The following is a 14,892-nucleotide window of genomic DNA, read 5'->3' as shown; positions in this document are numbered from 1 at the left end:
GCTTCACAGAACAAGCAGAAAAAACACAACAACAACATTATAATAAGTAAAAACTAGGAACAAAGGAAACAGTGTTCGATCGCAATGCAATGGAATACAAACAATGACACATGTAAAAATAGCCTGAATTAAAAGCCATAACAATTACATTAAAATATTCATATATAAAAACAATGCAAGTAAAATACATACAAATACATACAATGAAACATATACTGATATTAATGTACAGTATTATGTTAATAAGGTACAATTAGAGTTAAATATGCTTATCAAAAAATGCAATAAAAAATACAATACGTTTACTAAATACAGCTCAAGGTCTTTCAAAAAAATCTGTACAAATCTGAAAGTCACCGTCCCTTAAGGCAGTGATTCATTTGCACTTTTCACCATTTCATTCTTCCCACAATGACTTTGTACAGTCCGTTGAATTGTGACTGCAAAGACACGCATAAGATGCAGAAGTCTTGTAAAGAGATCGGGGAGTGTATGCAGTTAGGAGGAGGCTATGATGATTGTAAGTGGCCATTTAAAACGCCCCTAATGGTCCTGTGTGAGCCTGTGTGTGTATAACAACTGTTAGACAGCATCACTTGTGAACTAACAACTGCTCTATTGGCTCCAGGAGGAGACTCCGGTAGATACTCATCAGTGATCAATGTTTGCTTGACTGTGTGCCTTGTGTGTCTCTTTCGATATCTGCAATACACCAGGGTATATCTGTGAGAGATAACCCCGACATCACTGCAATACAGAATAGATTGGTCTATTTTCAGTCATTGAAGTAAATCATTTCAGAGATCAGGCCTGCCGAGTGCTCAGGCATCGTCTTCCACGATAACTAATAAATGGCAGTGCAGTGGGAGAGGCATGGAGCGGCCAACTGTTGGTCTCTAGGGCATGTGAGATGGCAGGACAGCATGAAGCAAGTTGTGAATTAGCTTAAAGCACGTTGTGCATGTTCAGTTTGAGTCTAGCACAAAACACTCTTGTAAAAAGAAATACTTCTTGTGGGAGGTGAAAAACTTGTCACAATGAGGGTGCTTGCCATCTTTGCTGCTGTCATATTCCTGCATGTGCTTGAGAGTGCATAGCGAACTGCCAGAAAGGAAGCCAGAGTGTAACCCTCGCTAATTGGAGTAGTTTATATATAATAGTTTATTTTTTGTGATCAACTTTTGTTTAAAATAGTTTTTTTTGCATTAATATAGGTTTGGGAAGAGCTCAAGTGAATGAAATAGAAGTAAAAGAGAGCAATTCAAAAGTTCAGAAGTGCTTTCAACAAGCTGATTCCAGGAAAGTGTGGATGCTTTCACAACAATCACGCTCACATTGAGGACTAGGGAGTCACACAATTGGTGCCATGACAAAAATTGTTCTTCTAAAATAAGTAAGTGCTATAATTTGGGTATGATGGTACCCAAACAAAGGATTCTGAATAATATGAACAAAAGAGTGTAGACATAGTTTCAGACACAAAAGCTTACTTAATGAAAACTAATACAAAAGCAGCCAGGCATGCCTTCAGCATTCAGAGAGAAGTTAATATCAATATTCGGATGAGTAATACGTTAAAACAAACCAACATCCAATTAGGAGCCGCCAGAAAAGCTGTGGCGGAGATATTTAAAGTCTCTGAACTGAATGAAATACCAGTCCTTCAAAAGGATCTGTGTTCCTAATACAACCTTCTACTTTTCTCCATTTTGATTCCTATCAAGTTCTACTGTATAGTGAAGCATCTGCCTTTCTTTCCCAATCAGTCTTTTCTTAAATGTGTCACTAGTGAACTCAAGTTGTGGTAAATCTTGAAGAGACTAACAGCACTTGAATATTGATGTTTCTTTTGCTTGCTGTGAAATTCATTAAGATAATGGCAACCGCAGCTTTTGTGTCGACAGCAAATGGATATGTCAATCACTGCTAATTGTTGAGGGAAACACAAAACAAGATGATCCAGTATTCCAAGCTGAAATCTTTCGACATTGACATATCACGCTCAGTGGATACAGTGAAACGAAATTGGCAAATCCTGCTATATTATTCACGCCAGTAGAAAGCAAAGTTTCTCCTTTGTTATTCTGACAGCATGAAAATATCTAGAAAGCTGCCTTTAAGGTTTGAAAGCGGCTGCTACCAAGTGGAAGCAGTGCTACAGTAACAAATGGCTGGGTGTGTTCGAAGGCTGCTAATATCTATAAGAAAAAATGAAGGGATATCAAATCTCATTAGCCGCATTGGAGCCCGAAGGACTAAATTAGTTTTTGCCCAAAGTCTGTTAAGGCTTAATCAACTAATCAGGAGTCTCAATTAATGATGCGTGACTCCTTTCATATGTTCCATCAACTAAATTAATACAATTATGTATATGCATAGATGAAAGGGAGATGAGGTGATGGAATAGGGTGCAAGAGAGCAGAGTGGCAAGACAAGTAAATATGTTTTTGAGTTTGGATGTAGAAGCAGCAGACATTAAGTGAGGGATAGCTGACAGGTGGTGTCGCTGCTCCAAATGTAACCTCGCAGAGGCCTGCGGAGAATTCACCCCGGAGCCGGAACCTTCAGGGTGACTTTAGACGGTATTCTCTCTCTCTCTCTCTGTCCCTTATATAATGAATACAATTAACCTTTGCGGAGCTGTGCGTGTTGGCGGCAGGTTGGGGGGATTCAGCGGGGGCTCGCTGCGTCCGACAGAGATTGATTGATGTTCCTGTGGTCAGCGCACTCCGTCAGATCCCCTTTAATTAGCCCCACTCAGGAGAAATGATTAGATGGAGGAGTGGCAGGGTGACTGATGAAAAATGGAGGACTGGTAGCAGAGTGGGTTGGAGAGGGGAGGAGAGCGGAAAGTGGGACAACAAATGGAAAGACAGGAAGATAGAGGGAAGATGATGGTGTTAGGTTGAAGCACTCCATAATAACATCAAACCTTTAGCTCCCATATCATTTACTTGAATTGCTCTTTCTACAGTGATATTTTAAAACCTTATGCACACGGTTGGAGAATATTGTAATTATAGGCTACATCCTTAGCATCATAAATCTGGGATGAGACGGTAATGACACACATCTTTTGCCCGCAGCATCAATACATTTCTATCGTTTTATGAATGTTTCCTGTCATTAGGGATCGTGTAATTTCTCTGCTGAACACGGCAAATGATTTGAGATGCACCGCGTTGATGCAACAATTCTTTTTACAACTCGTAATAAAAGCAATCCCATAGCACAGAGCGTCACGGCTCACTCTCATGGTGTTGTTTGAAGTTTATGATGAGGTCATTGCCCTCTTGCAACACGTTGATGTCACTTTACTTACATTAATGACTTCACTAACAGCATTGTTGCATACTTGTGAGGATTTAGCAGCCTGTACATGCCGTAGAATGTAAACAAAAGCAATAGCACGGGCAAATGATTACTTGTGCAAGCCCTTTTCTTAAGGAATCATTATCCTGATAGGATTATTATATGCTTGTTCTGTGCAACTTACATTATCCATCACAGAACGTCAAGTAAAACGCAACCATGTGATAAACACATTGACACAAATCAAATATACACATTTCCAGTTCTTCACCGAGCGACAGGTGATGTCTCTGAAAGCAGGTGGCAGCAAATCAATAATCCACTATATATTTTTTGAGGAGATGTCCTTGGAAACTGTATTGAATTATATATAGAGATCATCTGCTAGATTGTAGAGGCTGAGGATCCACTCTTGATTTTGTTCTGTCTCCTTAAGAGAGAACAACATCCCATTACATACGACACATGACAGGTAATAGGGACTTCTGGATTAAGCTGCAGGAAATCAATACTGTGTAATTTGTCTTCAGGCCCAGAGGGACAGCCTAATGTTCCATCTTTTCTAAGGATATAACAGATGGACAACTGTCTGATGTTGGCAATTCACACAAACTATTTTCACCTGTATTTTGTGTTTTATATATGAATGTGTCTGCTGTATCCCTTTGTTTCTTGTAGAATGTGCCCACATTCATCCCTTTGAAATCCTTTTGCCCCTGAGCTGCACAGGCAATTATATTGTATAAACCCTAAAGCAGTGAGGCATCTCTGATGGCCGGCATTGGTTATGTGTTGCATGTCTCACATGGCATCATACTTGTTGATTAAAGCCTATGCACATGACTGCTGGATAAGAAATATTTGATGAGTAAAAAATCCATGCATCTGCCTAGATGAAGGCTGCAGAGTTTACAGTAGTGTGTGGTGCAGTTGGTAGGAACGTACTGATGTTAAAAACTACAGGAAAATTCATCCTACATTTTGTATGCTTCATTTTATAGTTAAAAGCATCAATCTGGTGCACTTTAAGAGTAAAAGGAAGGGGCTAAATAAACCTTTTGGGGGACCTTTTTAACAATTTAATCATTAAGGTATTAGTTGAATTCATGCGTTTTGAGATGGGTCAGGTGGGTTGCCAACATTGCTACCGACCCTTTTCACTTAGGACAGTTGCGCCATGAGGTCTGTCCCTTTTTTCTGCCTGGAGGCCCTGAGGTCCACCCTACCTTCAACAAAGCTTTTTCAAGCCAACCTACTACGGTCGTTTGTAGCACACGAAAGAGGAAATGCAGTCCCAACAAAGCCAGCACTGTGGAGAAAGTCCTCCGCCAATGACTAATCATGGTCGAATCATCCAGGCAAATATTAACACAGAAAGAATTCACAGGCTGCGGCTGTGGGGTGCGCACCCAGCAGTGTGAGAGCTCCCCATAAGAGAAGTTTCAAGCTGGAGGCTGGTTTTTAGCTTAGGAAGAGCTTGACGGTATTTCCATGAGTGGATAACACTTTTTAAACGTCAATATTGCAGTTGATGTTAAATGGACTGTAAATGGACTGTACTTATAAAGCGCTTTACATACTACAAGTCATTCACCCTTTGACACCTCATTCATACAGCGCAGTGCCACTGGCTCTTGTAAACTAACATTCACACACATTCATACACCATTGACCATTTGGAGCAATTTAAAGTTAAAGGGGACCTATCATGCAAAATGCACGTCTTTTCTACATGAATATGTGTCCCCGGTGTTCCAGGGAACTCACCAAGTGTCAGAAAACACAACCCTCTCTATTTTCCTCCATACCCAAATCTCTAAAAAAGGGGCTGCAACGGATCTGATAAAATCTGATCCAGATTTGAACACTGTCCTGACGTCAGGACGGTGGCGCTACGGCTATTGGGCCAACTCCACCAATCAGGAGGAGACAGCCACGGCCATTGCCGTTCGAAAGCGCTGGAGACGCTGTAGTACATATGCCAGGCCAGTAGATGGTGCTGTTCTGCCCTTATCAGCCCTTACACAAACAGAGCTAATTGAGCAAAATGAGGCATGGCTAAAATGCATGATCTGTTTGGTATTTTGAAAAAAAAAAAAGTATAAATATGCCTTATATAGGTATGGTCCTACACTATATTATTCAAATATAGCATGATAGGTCCACTTTAAGTATCTTGCCCAAGGATACATCAACATGTTGAACCCACATCCCTCTGGTTGAAAGACAACTCTCTCCCTTTTAGTTATAGTCACCCTGGCTTGATCATGTCTTTTAAATTGTAGAAAGCCCTAGACTGACATCGACTAAACACGTTATGTATAATCTTTAAACCTTCGTCTAAGACTTCCTCGTTAAATTCTACATTCATCCTGATGTGATGTCTGGTGTGTTCACGTTGGGTTTTTTATTGCAGCACTTCTCCATTGTTTGTGTGAGACGTGTTGTAGCACAATCACTGTATGATACCAGCAGCAACACTTTTTTTAAAGATTATGTGGGTCTGTTTAGATCAGAGAGGAGCCTGCAGACACCAGCAGCCCTGCCGGCGCTTTAAATGTAGGTCAGCACTAAACGTTTGGGAACAGCACCAGCATGCTTCTATCACAACTACTCAAACTGTAGCTACAACATTATGCAAGACCATGCCATACTGTATCAACGCTGTTATGGGTATAATTATTAAGAGAAACATAACACTTTATAAAAACACACCGTTTTTGCTGGTGAGTGGTCTTTGTGGATTCAGAGAAAAGTTTTGTTTTGAGCGGTTGAACACTCAGTCTGGCTGTTTTTATGTAATAAGATGTGCTTATACAGGAATGCTTCATAACACTGGCCGTGGATCACAAATGAGTAAGCAGCGGTACAAGCTAACACTGCAACTGAAACTCATTAACACACACACACTCATAGAAAAAAAGAAAACACTGTAATTAAAGGAACGCTGTCTGTGTTTTCTGTCTAGCTCTCACACTTTCAGACGTCTTCTATTCAGCTAGAGAAAACAAGAAGTTAGCGACTGCAAAACGAGGAAGGAGAAAGGTAAAAGAAAAAAAAATCTATTGTATCTGGGAGCTGTGGAGGAGAGCCAAGGAGACAGAACATTGATGTTTTTAGTTACAGAGGGGAATCCATTAAGGCCATCGGGAGAGAGATGCTGCCCGGCTGGCTCTGTCCGAGTCCCGCCCCTCACCGACATCATGGGGTTCAGGAACAGACCCCAGTTCAGCAACGTTTTCTGCCTGTTATTCGATGTTACTAATACTACTACTTTTATCTCCTTAGAAGTGTACAACTGATCCCATTAGAAGGCTCAAAGTGACAAAATAAGAAGACTATTCATCGTATCAAATACCCTGATTGACAAGTCTGTTATCTCACATTGGCCCAATCCCAAACCACTCCCTCGACCCTACCCCTACACACTACCCCTCCGTTTGCGCGTTCACGCGGAGGGTCCGCCACATTGAGGGCTGTTCCAAAGCAATCAGAGGGGAGGGGTAGTGGGTTATAAAAGCCTCCGACAGCGAGTTTGCATGGATGCAAGCTCGATAGTCTCACTCCACAGATGTGCAACAGTTTTTCGGGCATGGAGGAAACAACGTCATACAAATGTGAGTTCCATGTGGTTATGTTTTTAAACGATAATTAATACGTTGCCTTAACTAAAACATGCCTTTGTGAAACATGTATTTTGAACTCTACACGTGTTAATTTCATTTGGCAAGATTACATTCGATTTTTATTTTGAAGATGTACAAATATAAATCGGAATCAAACTAACAACACATGTGTCAATTCATGTATCTCACATCCATTCACTTACAAAATCGGTTTAAACTTAAGTGTGATTTGTAATTTCAGGGACTGTGGTAAAAACCAAGGCACTTATTGCATTAAGGATGGACAAGGACAACCAGTTCTGCAAAAAACGAAATGCTGCCAAAGAAGCATGGGAGTGAGTTATATTATGCACTCAATTCATATTTTGTGCAATGGAAGTAATGAATGTGCACTTTGGGTCATTGACTTAACACCAATATATATTGTTGAAATATGCTATGATAACAGGTCAATCATTAAGGAACTGGACCTTGGGCAACATGTGTCTCACAAACAGGCCTCCAAGAAATGGGAGAACCTAAAGAAAAAATACAAGGTAAATGGTTTATTGTTAATGTAAAACATTTGTTTGTTTTTAAAAAAGCTGAACAAAGATTTCTAACATGCGTTTGTTTGCAATAGGGACTTAAAAGGCAAAGGACTGGAGCAGGGACTGATCAGGGGGAAGAAACCCCTGCAACATGGCCCTTCTTCATGGCCATGGATGAGGCCATAGGTGCCTTCAATTAGTCCTCCTGTCCTTGTTGCCTCAGCCTTGGCAAACCCCACAATCCGATTTGATACAGAGGTTGCTTCCTGCTCCTCTTCCCCCCACCCCCTCAATGTGGCTGATGATCCAGGCCCCTCACCACCCTCATCACCGTCTGAGGCTGGAACCACCCAGCAGCCCCCCCCAAAAAAGAGGAAAAGTGCTAAGGGAGTGCTGGAGTGCCTAGAAAGCGAGGCAGAAAAAGAGGACGAACGCCACAGAGAAATAATGCAGCACTCAGAGAAATTTCTCAACCTGTTTGAAAAAATGGTCTACAAAATGTGATTTTTGTTTTTCCCCCACCATTGGCCATTTTTATGTTGATTATTGATGTTACTTGTAAAGAGTTGTTTTTGTTCGCTTGTATAATTTATTTGGAAGACAATAAACCTAATTTAACGTACTCCATGTCTTGAATATTGTATGGGTATATAGTAAATACAGGTAGACGGGTGATGAGTGACATTGCTTTTGCGTGATTGTTACTTACATTGTTCTGTGTGGGTTTGATAATGTAGAAGGAAAACTTTTGCACAAAGTAATGTTGTGCACGGAACAAGTGTTTTTTTCACAGTCTGAAGATTAACCCTGCATATCAGCATTTTAAATAAAGATATGCGTGTGCGCTTCATAGGTATAAGCATAAGGGATTAAAATATACATGCCATTTACGGCATTAATTGCTCATGTCAAACCATTTGCAGAGTTGCACTCAAAAACAAAAGTGATTGTATTGGAAGACCTGTGTTCATTTTGTGAACCTTTGTTCTGTGCACCTATATAATGTGATTGATTGATCCAAGAGGTAAGGACATTTGTCTCCAATTTGGGATTATGCAGAAAGACAATTGAGGAAAACCAAGTTTGAAATCAACGTTGCACAGGTTTGTTTTATTTCACCTCTTTTCTCTAAAGTGAGAAGTGGAGCTCGCTAACAAACACAAATGAAATCAGGTATGTGTGCACATAATAATACAAAAACACAAGTTACCAGACAACCACGTTTTGCCAAAAGAAAACACAAAAAAACAAAGTACATTAAATGTAGTCGTGCTCTCTCAGGTGTGGTGCCATTTGGACAGGAGCAGACAGTTGGGCAGCAATCCTGTCCCTTATGTGGTGTCCAGGACTTTCCTGTCCACCTGCTGCGGCAGGGGGAGGATTCTGGTCCTGATCTTCAGGGGGGAAGGCTTCAGCGTCCTCAAGGACATCGTTCATGTTGATGCACAGATTGTGCAGAAATGCACAACATGCAATGATGTCAGGGGCAAAGCTTGGACTGACCTCCAGCGCTTTGAAAAAGGTGGCCCTCCAGCGAGTCTTCATCCTTCCAAATGCTCTTTCCACCACAGACCGAGCCCTGGCATGATGAGCGTTGAATCTTGCCCGCACCTGTCCGCAAGGGACCTTGTAGGGTGTGAGTAATGCTACTGGTTTTTCCAGGCAGGGATAACCACCGTCCCCAAGGAGGAACCAACCAGCTGGGGGAAACAGTGCCTGGCTGAAGATGGGGCTGTTGCGAAGTACTCTGGCATCATGAACGGAGCCTGGATAGCCGATGAAAACATCCAGGAATCTCCCAGTTGAGTCACAGATGACCTGCATCTGGATGGAAGGAAACAGCTTGTAGTTGATGTAGTCTTTGTGGTACTCATTTCCTGGAGGTTTGATGCGTATATGGCATCCATCAATCGCACCAGCAGCATGGTGAAATGCAGGACTATTGGCAAGCTGACAGAAGCCGCCTGCAATAGCTGGAAGCTCATCTGCGGTTGGCAGGGAAATGAGGGTCTTCAGGTTGGCCTTTATCTTCCCGCTGACGTGTCTGATGATCCTGTGGACCGTCGATTTGGGAATCCCGAATGCTGAACTCACCACAGAGAGCGATAGTCCATGGGCCAAGCTGTAGAGGAGAACAAGCACCTCGATGTCTTGTCCCCATCCGTGGTCCTTTGGGGAGGAAAGCATCTGCACTAAATAAGCCACACTAGAGCGCTTAACTCTAAAGTCCTTCTTTAGACAGACTTCAGGGTTGGCATACAAGGCGAGAATTGGGGCAGTAGCATTGAGCTGCATGTAAAGACCTTTGCGCCCCTGTAAAAGACAAACACAGGACACAGTATTGTTAAAATACTATAAACATGAAATGTTTGTAATACACACCCTATATAAACTGTATACAATGTATTTTATATATAAAATACACACACACACACACACACACACATACACATATATATATATATATATATATATATATATATATATATATATATATATATATATATATATATATATATATATATATATATATATATATATTTATATATACAGCTCTGTAAACATTTCTGAGACCACTGCAGGATTATCTGTTTCTCTGGATTTACTATTTTTGTGTTTGAGTGAAATTAGCCTTTCCTTTTGTATTATATAAACTACTGACAATATTTCTCTGTGTTAGAATTCTACAGACACTATATAGATATATAATATACGTATAGCTTATAAGGAAAGAAACAATAAATGAATGTATATCAAAATATATCAAAAATATCTATTTGTATTACACATACAAAGTTAATACTATATAAGAAATAAAGTTAAGAGAATTGTTGTATTAGCAATATTGAAATGTTTACCTGCCACTGGCACCTCGCTAAAATGCGCCTCAACCTTCTGCGCCTTCTGTCGGATCGTGCCCTTGCACCCTCTAACAGGCGACGGATAGCAACGCAGGTCAATGCAGCCGAGAGATGTGGGTTGGACACCATGACGTCCGTTTCCGTTTCCTGCGGAGAGAGGGGAGGCCGTCCCAAAGCGGAGCGCTGTATTTATACCCTTAACCATTAATGGAGGGAACTTCATTCAGCTGCGAGTGTGGCTCCAGACGGAGTTCACTCCGTCACGTAGGGGTAGGGTCGAGGGAGTGGTTTGGGATTGGGCCAGAGTTTCAATGGAGTTCCCCAGCTTGGGTCCATGACAACTTCCTGTCAGCTGATGTCATTCACATAGGCATTAACAGGAAATGGATTAGGATTTAGACTGTTTATGTTTACAACTATATAAGCTGCATAACTGGTCAAATTTAGCACCAGATCTGTGTAACAAATGGTTTCAACCCGAACATGTATGCAACAACTTATGAGATATAATTGAGCATGGGAATGGCAAAAACATATTTTCTATCATAATGGTCTCAGCCCTTAAAATGGTTTCACAATTTATTTTAACTACTTAATTAATTCGTTTTTATTTCTGATTCATGACTGAAATAACTTCACATAGAAGGCTGAGCTGCATCTTATATGGATCTTCAGGTTGCAAGCTTGTGATGTACACTACCTCCAAGTCCTCCATACATGACTTGTTAGCTACCCCTTTTAATTGCCAGTCCCCCTCCCTTACCCTTCTGAAAATGGGAGGGGTTAAAGGTAGAAAGAGAGTGTTCAAATTAATTAGTTTCAATTGAACTTGACTTTCCGTTTCGAGGTGGGCAGCAACCAAAGCAGGCAGAGAAATGCACCGATTTATGAGACGTGCTGAATGAAGCCAACATCTAAGAAGATGCGAGATGGAAAAAAGAAAGTGACAAAAGGGCAAATTTGAATCTCGAGGTCTTATACCGATTCTTTGTTTGTTTTCGCTGTTGTCATTCTCCACGCATGCACGCCTTTGAGTGTGTGCTTTAAGTTTCAAAAAGGAAAACGTTTTAGCAGTTTCCAATTTGTGTCGTCGTGAAGCTCTGCTCTTTGTGAATTGTTCATGACAAATTGCTGTTTATGGAAGCCAAAATCAGCGTGAAAGTCACGTTTTTTTTAAGTTATTGTTAAAGTTTAAAGCCAGAAAACTGAAAACAAATCAGAACAACCTTTCATTAAAACATGGTTATATATGAATGTTTTTAAAGTACATGTTTAGCACATCTTGTGTTGGTTTGTGGGGTCGAAGAACAGATATCATTTTGCACAAACACAAATTAAACATGTTGTCATCTTCTGCTGCTTTCCCCATTGATTTTCCTTCATCTCCGTTTTGTTAGTGTCTTTGAGGTGTCTTTCCCCAGACATGTAATCATATTGCACTGAACTAGTGTTAATTTGTTCAAAGCCACCATGAAATGATATCTGTGAAAAAAACCGAGAGATGCTCGGTGTCAGGTACGAGTGGAATAAACCGAGGCAGACAAGATGAACAAAGAGGAAGGATGAAAGAGAGATCAAGAGTGTGAAGAGAGGCGGGAATTGTGACGTTGGGGATTTTCAGGCAATACACCAAGTGCAACTTAATCTATACATCTATAAAAACAGCGTGTTTTTGTGCACGATACAAATGTACTACTATTTTGGAACACCTTGTCACATTTAGCAGAGACTAGTCATTACTGGAGTGACAAAAGTGACACATTAAGCTAGCCGTCAAAACTCATTTCTCATTTTCTGTGTTTTTTTTTTTTTTAGCGATTGTGATAAGCGAACAAAGAAAGCCATCTTTTAGTTGTGATTTGATTGCAAGGGAAACTCATTTTCTATACTCATAAAATTGACAGGAAAAAGGGACAGGATGTACCACAGAGATGAAAAGTCAATAGATAAAGAAACTTGTGATGCTGGAACTGTCATGTCTTCATCATTTCATTTACTTCTGTCTGTGACTGTTGATTACATTGTGCTTTTACTAAATCCCTTAAGAGGTTTTGTTTTTTTCCTCCAGTCTGTCCGTCTCATTACAATACAATATGAAAATTGGATAAAGGTTGATTATTCCTACAGGGATTAGGAGGCCGCACTCCACCAACCCAGCCAAGAACCGATTGACAAACAAAAATGACTCATGAGGTTTGTTTAATAATTAACTCTCTTAATTAAGTTTCTAGATTAATTGGCAGCATACAGATTGGTGGCATGCCAGGTAATCCCTGAGGATTATGGGCATGTTGTGCTTTGTTGTGTATATACAGTATTGCCCAATTGAGCTGTAAATCATTGTAAGTGGGATGATTTACTGGCTGATGGGTTCAAAAATGCTTAATTGTATTGGATGTAATCTTCAATCTTAATTGAGTTGAATTTTAATTTGCAAATAAACCTTTTAAATGATTAATTGAGATCAAAGAAAGCAGAACGCTGGCCAAATGCTGTGAATGTATATGTGTGTGGCTGGTTTGCATTAGGAAACTATATAGGTGATATTACTGTTAAAGGTAGGGTAGTTTGAGAAACCGGCTCGAGATACACTTTTTGTTATATTCCATGGAATGCTCTTAACATCCCGATAGCAATGAATATCTTAAGTGCTTTGACAAAAAATCCATAAAAAAATGTCATCTGTGGAAGCTGTAGTACTGTAAAAAGCACGACCAATCATTTTAGCCGGCCCGGCTAAAGTAACTGGATGGCCTACCTGCCTGTCAGCCTTCCATCGGGGCACAAACTTATCTCGTGCCCTCATTGGTCATGTGCGCGTTCGTGTGTGTTGGAGGAGGGGCTCTGTAAGGAAGTGGCAGATTTTTTCCGGTTGTGTATTTTCAAATTCTAGCGATCTCGAGCCGGTTTCTCAAACTTACCTACCCCACCTTTAAGTGATCACTAAAACTCTGCCACTCCTTTACCTCTTCTAACACACACACACACACACACACACACACACACACACACACACACACACACACACACACACACACACACACACACACACACACACACACACACACACACACACCACACACACACACACACACACACCACACACACACACACACACCCTTAATGTTGCATAGCAATGCCCCCACACACCCACCTTGCAGTATTGATCGGTTGCCAGAGGACACAAGGTCAAGTCGCATGGTGTCAATATTTAAACCAGCCCTCAGCACTGGGGACCTCTACCATAACCTCATTAATATGGGGGTCTGCTCTTCTCAAATACTCTCCTGGCACAGAGAAAGGTCGACTTTAGGAATGAGGGGATGCATACCCACGGCGACAGTACTCTTGCACCCACACGCAAAGAGCTGCTGAAATAGACAAGGAATACGATATGTACACAAATACAGCTTGCATCTTTACTGATTTTTTTAATGTATTTCCTATTGAAACAGGATGTTGCTTTGATACATTGCAGAGTGATTTTAACACTCAACCTGTCAGGTGATGCATTATCACAACTGGCTGTATACATATATTCTATGCAGATGCAGAATTCTCTGTTTGTTGGGGAGCATGTTATATTTTGTGGCTATCTTCTTCATCACTGTTTTAGCAGCTAACTTCTCATCATGCCTGAGAAAGAAGTGGTGAAAATAAGCCACTGTTTGGGATAATTGTCCATTTCCCCTTGTCTTAACCATGCTTTTCTACAGTATAGACACACACACTCACTCACTCACACACACATGCAGAATGGTGTGCAGCTTTGTGCCTGACTGTTTGTTTAATCACCCATTCTACCACTCAATCACTTACCCAATAACAACACAGTCAAGGGGGCCCTGAGGCTCCCACAGACAGTTTAATTCTCAAGTACAGTCCATTGTAATCAATTGTTGCAGCTGCTGTCACTGCTGCCCCCCCTACCACGCTGTTCCTACTCTGGTCTTATCTTTCTACAGAGACTGTCAGGAGGAAGGCCGGGCTCCATCAATAGGGCTGATGTAGGACGCTCACCCTCTGCTGTTTTCGCACAAACAGTCACGTGTCCAGCTAAAAGTTTGTGTCAGCAAGCTTTCCTTCAATCCTCTATTCTAGTGCTTCATTTACACTGCAGGCTAGGCAACACACACACTCTGCACCGTGTGAGAAGAAAGGCTTGCCACATTCCAGATCTTACAGTTACCATTAAAGACAGTTTATCTCCTGCCCTAACTCTCATTCACACATTTCGCTCCGTGCGCCGCGTCTCTCGAGAGTGATGGAGGTCACAATGAGCCACGAGGGGGAATGAAGAGGCAGAGAGGGAAATAGAGAACAGGCATGCTATTCCTTTTTTCAATATTTAATAAGGGTATTCGGAAATTAAACTACAAATATCTGTGATACTAAACTGCCCTACAGGAGCAGAAGGGGTTAGGGGGATTGGGGCCCTTAATAAACCCTCATTTAAGTTTGAGTTTTTTTGGCAGAATATTCTATTTTAAACCAATCATGTCACACAATACCTAAAACATGCACATGTTTTACTTTAGAACAATCTGGAAGCACAGAGCTACA

General features: G+C 41.0%; 1 protein-coding gene across 4 annotated transcripts in view; it reads right to left on the bottom strand.

Annotated features, from left to right (window-relative positions):
* sdk2b (sidekick cell adhesion molecule 2b) overlaps nt 1-14,892 on the bottom strand; it is a 261,907-nt gene that overhangs the window by 73,917 nt on the left and 173,098 nt on the right. The gene's annotated exons all lie outside the window — the stretch shown is intronic.

The sequence above is a fragment of the Trematomus bernacchii genome, unplaced genomic scaffold (assembly GCF_902827165.1).
Source record: "Trematomus bernacchii unplaced genomic scaffold, fTreBer1.1, whole genome shotgun sequence".
NCBI classification, from domain to species: Eukaryota; Metazoa; Chordata; class Actinopteri; order Perciformes; family Nototheniidae; genus Trematomus; species Trematomus bernacchii.
Note: the sequence above shows the minus strand (reverse complement) of the source record. Positions and strands in the feature narration are given on the sequence as shown.